The 5773-nt window shown below is 32.7% G+C and overlaps 1 long non-coding RNA gene across 1 annotated transcript; it reads right to left on the reverse strand.

Annotated features, from left to right (window-relative positions):
• Nucleotides 1-3010: 3010 nt before the first annotated feature.
• Nucleotides 3011-4045, reverse strand: LOC111921189 (uncharacterized). Its single transcript, XR_002860107.2, has 3 exons — nucleotides 3970-4045; nucleotides 3629-3841; nucleotides 3011-3526 (listed from the first exon to the last, which is right to left on the reverse strand). It is a non-coding gene; the product is annotated as an uncharacterized LOC111921189 (long non-coding RNA).
• Between the last annotated feature and the right edge of the window lie 1728 nt (nucleotides 4046-5773).

Genomic DNA, 5773 nt, shown 5'->3' on the forward strand with positions numbered 1-5773 from the left:
TGAATTTTGTGTATATGTCAAGGCTAGTGGGAGTATAGTTAGCTTTTTGGTGTTATATGTGGATGACATACTACTCATACAAAATGACATCCCAACTCTGCAGGAAGTTAAGTCCTGGCTTGGGAAGTGTTTCTCTATGAATGACCTAGGAGAAGCTGCCTATATTCTAGCGATAAGGATCTTGAGAGACCGGAGTAAAAGACTAATTGGACTTATTCAGAGTACCTACTTGGATAAAGTGCTGAAGAGATTCAGCATGCAGGACTTCAAGAAAGGAGAGTTACCCATCTAGAGTAACGCCAGACTGAGTAAGACACAAAGCCCTAGTACTGAGGCTAAGATAGCAGAAATGAGTCAAATACCTTATGCTTCGGCTGTAGTATCGATCATGTATGCTATGGCGTGTACTCGACCTGATGTACCCTTTGCCTTGAGCATTGTTAGCAGGTATCAGGGGAACCCTGGCAAGGCACACTGGACTGCGGTAAAGAATATCCTCAAGTACCTACGGAGGACTAAGGACTGGGTCCTTACCCTCGGTGGGAGTGATGACTTAAGAGTTGTAGGGTATAGTGATGCTAGCTTTCAGACTGATAGGGATAATTTCCGCTCTCAGTCAGGCTGGGTCTTTACCCTAAACGAAGGAGCAATTTATTGGAAGAGTTCCAAGCAAGAGACAGTGGTTGATTCAACTTGCGAATCAGAGTATATTGCAGCTAGCGAGGCAGCAAAGGAAGTAATATGGTTGAAGAACTTCATTGGAGACCTTGGAGTTGTACCAGCTATTAAAGAGCCAATGGAAATTTTCTGTGATAGTGAAAGTGTTGTTGCCATAGCCAAGGAACCAAGGGATCACGGGAGATCCAGACATATCGACAGAAAATACCATTTCATCAGACACCGAATAGAAGAATGACTCCTCATGGCAAAGAGGGTATCATCGGATGAGAATCCAGCAGATCCCCTCACGAAGGGACTGACTCAGGTTAAGCATCTCCAGCATGCTCGGAGCATAGGGCTGAAGGATGATATTAGATTTAGTAGTTAGACAACCTCGAAATTTGTAAAGTGTAATTGACATTAGATGATGAATAAAAGGTGTTTTATTTATGAGTAAAGTGTTGCTATATCTTGTCGATCGTTTACTATATTTCTTTTGCATGTTTTGACTTCCAGAATAATTTTGTTTGGTATAACATATTATTCAAACCTCCACAGTCGGTCATATGTCGGAAGTAGGTATGAATCAAGACTGTCATCATTGGTTGCAGAGGTCTAGATGTGTCAACACTATATAAGAAACCCATTCTCCACCAAAATCGGCTACACATAAGAAACAAGAGGGCTAGGCCAATTTTAGAAGTGTGTATTCTCTCAAAAGTCATTCCAAAAGCATTTGGTGTTGTGTGTAGCATTTGAGGCATCACACTTGGGGTGCTAGGCTCACAAGGTTTCAAGGATCATAAGCAACAACAAGGTATGTTATTCTATATTTCATTCAAGTTAAAAATTGTTCCCCATGTATGCTAGATAGGAATATAACCTTGGAATTCAATTTTGCATGATTATTAGACAAACATAGATCCAAGGTTATTAGGGTTGCATGTACACTTAGGAAGTGTTAGAATGCTCAAAACCCAACAACATCAAGCTAGGATCCAACACAATACTCTACAACCTAGAAGAGGGATGTCGTAATCTAGTCGTAGAATATTTGAAGGTAGGTAAATGACGATTTACAATTTCCACCATGAAAAACGAAAAGGAAGTTTAAATTTTGAATGAATTAAAACTCCTAGATCTTTTGAGATTCATTGAACTTTTCAATTGCATGTTTAATCTTAATTATGCCCTATTATTTGTGACTGGGATGCCGAGGATCACAAACAAGGTGTGAATAACCATACGAATCATGTGGTGCACTCAATGCTACTATCACCTAATCAATGTGTCGGTTATCCACACACGCTCCATTGATCTATGACAAACATCGAGCCACCCTTTGCCACCAATGCCAACCCCAAATTAGTGTGTCGGTTAACCACACACGCTCCACTAACGTCTCGGCAAGGGTACAAAGTGTCATTTCATGGATTAGCATACAATTTCACATTTTTCCTAAAGTAACTATGATTTGGGAATTTATGAGAGTATTTAGTTACTTTGTATACTTCATTATACTTATAATGGAAGGTTTCATCCTATCCTACCCGTTCGGCTAACGACCCTCCACTAGTCAAGAGTTCAAGGATCCAGGAAAGGTCGAGATGGTACTGAACGTGTCCAACGGGATGTTATGTTACATATTACACGTGTTGTACACAATCAAAATGGTTGAGAGAAGACTTTAGGTGTGACCGGGATGGAGGATGGGTGTCCAAGAAATTCTTGAATCAAGATGGTTTGAAAAGATGTTGATTAAACACTATTCTGAATGAGCATTATGATCAAACAGATTAAGGGGTGATTGTTGGATTAATCGGTTTATAAGAAAAAAATTATTTTTGGATTTGGTTTTGTCTAATTCAAATAAGGGCATTTTAGAAAATTTTGATTACCTTAGTATAAGTGTTGTTTTTCCTAGATTTGGTATTAGAATAAGATTCTATTTGTTTTAGTATATATATATAGATGTCAAATTCGTTTTTGTTTATCCAATAACAGCGCACCAAGTTTATTTCTTTTTGTGAGCTTTGTACATGCATGTTCACAAGAAGAAAAAAGGAATTAATCAGTGCAATTCGTCCTCTTCTTATTTCTTTTATCTTGGTTCACAAGTTTTAATAACATCCTTTTGTTTAAATATTCCCCATATTTCATATATGCGGACAAATTTGGCTGTCGGAAATATTGAGTCAGTTTTGAGTAGTGGCATAGTCATTATTTTACTTTCATCGACTAGTAAATAACAAAATTTGTTTTGAGAATTTTACAGATTGTATGTTAAGTTAACGTAAAAAGAGTTTTGATGACATAAACCCACCTTAGATGTTCCCTTGAGCAACAAATATAGGCATATACTATACTTGTATATTGATTTTTTATATAGTTACATATATGAAAGGATACATAGGAGTACATGAAAAACCAAATGCACAAGGGTGCTTATTGTAATTGTAACTGTAACTCCGACCTTATTTTTCTAGTGTCACACTAAAGAAACCAGATACGATCTTAAAATATATAAAATAAATATATATATGAGTAGCACATTTAGAAGACGAAACGAAAAGAACCATTTAACATTTGTTTCCATCAAACACAAGCATGCATGATGTGTCATATATCATGTTTTCGGCTGAAGAATGACACCCAAAGAGTCCACGTAAAGCCCACACCTTCCATAAAATCCGGAAAACTTACCATTTGTGACCCCAAACGAGAAATCAGTCCCAGGGTTTGTGCCGTATGGCCCATAAGTGTAGTTGTTGGTCTCGAAAGACAATGACGTAATCACTGTTAAATTGTTAATAAATCCAACACGTCCACTAATCCCGATGAGGAACTCACCATCAGCGAAGGTGATCTAAAGCCGAAATATAAATATCATGATTGATATACTAATTATAAAATAAGAACTTAAGTTCGATACTTATGTGTATATGTTACAGATGAATTCAAAGTTTACCGTATTAGATGAGCCACCATCGCCACCGAAGTGTTGAGAAGTAAGCGTAAAGCCATACTGATCCTTGTAAGCAAAGCGGATGGAATTTACAACGTCTCCACTACTAATAGTTAACCCTGCAAGACTACCACCATCAGGTATTATGAATTGCCAGACGTTTTCTCCACCTTTACCTCCCTAAGGTGTACCCCATATGTATGTGGCACTGGTTTCCTGCATATGGATCAGAAATAAAATATTACTAAAAGAGTTGAAAGAATTATAGCAATGAAGAAACAATGTAAACCCAACATTCTCAAATATAAAAAAACAAACTCTCAGAATATGGTGAAAGTATGTACCATTTTGCTTGGCCTGTATTTCAGATAAGTTGGACGATGTTCCTTATGAAACTCTGAAGTTGTTCATCTAGCCTATATATATATATATATATATATATATATATATATATATATATATATATATATATATATATATATATATATATATATATATATCTAAAATATTTCATGAGATCCATGTCTAAAACATTTCATGAGATCCACGTTTTCCAATGATTTATCTATATACACGACAATATTCCAACTGGACGATGAAATAATTGATCTCTATAAAGAATTTTCAATAAGTGATTGATTATGTTTACCCTTAAATTAAAGAAACCATTTATGTACATAAGATACACTTTTATTTTTGGCCCTTCTAATTATGTATGTATTTAAAAATGTACCTTTTAGTTTTCAAAAATTTATTTCATACCCTTATTATTTTATTGTATTAACATAATATAAACTCTTTGTATGTAATATTTCTATAGTAAGTGTAAATACATTATTGATTTGTTTTGTCTAAGTATAAATAATCGTGTCAAACACAAATTATTTATTTTTTGGTCTTGTGTTTTGACAATTTATTTGTCGGTCTTAAATACTATTTCATTTTATTGATCAAAAACATATTTTTTTTTATGTTCTTTTATAAGTTATGATACACTTACAACTTACAAGTGTCAAGAACCATATGTAAATAAACGAACAAACATAAATATTCAAATCAAGAACCACATGTAATAAAGTATAATTCTTTTTTAACAAGTGTCAGATAACATAATTCTAAGAATATTACAATTACAATGTGGGGAATTTGAAGGAATAGAAACATCCAATCAAACATTATACATTGTTTTCCATCTCAAGTCATGTTTTCTATGTGTGTGATGCAGGGGAATTCATTTGGAATTTGATTCATAAGTGTATATGAATTATATATTGTTTGTTCTTGGTTGAACTATTAGCTAGCTATGCATTGTGTTTCATTATTTGTTGTTATGTCCGCTAATATGCTAAACGTCATAAACTATAAATTGGTCGGTTGTTATATTCAAACATATACGAAAAAAAACGAACATAAATGGGCATGAATATCTAAATTAAGAACCATACGGAAATAAATGAACATACACATCCAAATCAATAACGGATATATATATATATATATATATATATATATATATATATATATATAGATTAGAAACAAGTTAGAGAAACGATAGATTGGTTGGAAATTAAAATATAAACTTAAAGCAATAAAACATATCGTTAAAATTTAATGAGAATAAACTTTATTGAAAATGCATTTGAATTTATAGTATTACTTAAAATAAAACACATAGCATTAACATTTTAATTGAAATTATTTGAAATATATCTAGAAGATTTCCATCGTAGTCACTGTGATATTTTATTGCTCATGTTAAATATGATACCATGAAAAAAATGTTATACAATGATATTTTATGAGATTTTTTACTACAGTGATTATATAAAAAGTAAAAAAAGAAAAAAAAGAAAAAAAAAAGATGAACAACTTTCAATGTGTGATTTGATATTTTTTTTATAATATGAGACCTAAACATATTAATTAATCTCTATTCAAATAAATGAATAGTTTTAATCTTCTTTTGTCAAGTGTCACTCTAATACAACTCTTTATTAATATTATGTCATGTGTTATGTAAATATATTAGGCAATTCATTTCAAAATTCAAATTTACATTTTCTAATTATATGTTAAATTTGAAGTTATAATAACTTTAAAAATTTGATATATCTCTTAATTAATAATTTATTTAAAATGACTTATTTA

This window comes from Lactuca sativa, chromosome 9 (genome assembly GCF_002870075.4).
Source record: "Lactuca sativa cultivar Salinas chromosome 9, Lsat_Salinas_v11, whole genome shotgun sequence".
Taxonomy (NCBI): Eukaryota; Viridiplantae; Streptophyta; class Magnoliopsida; order Asterales; family Asteraceae; genus Lactuca; species Lactuca sativa.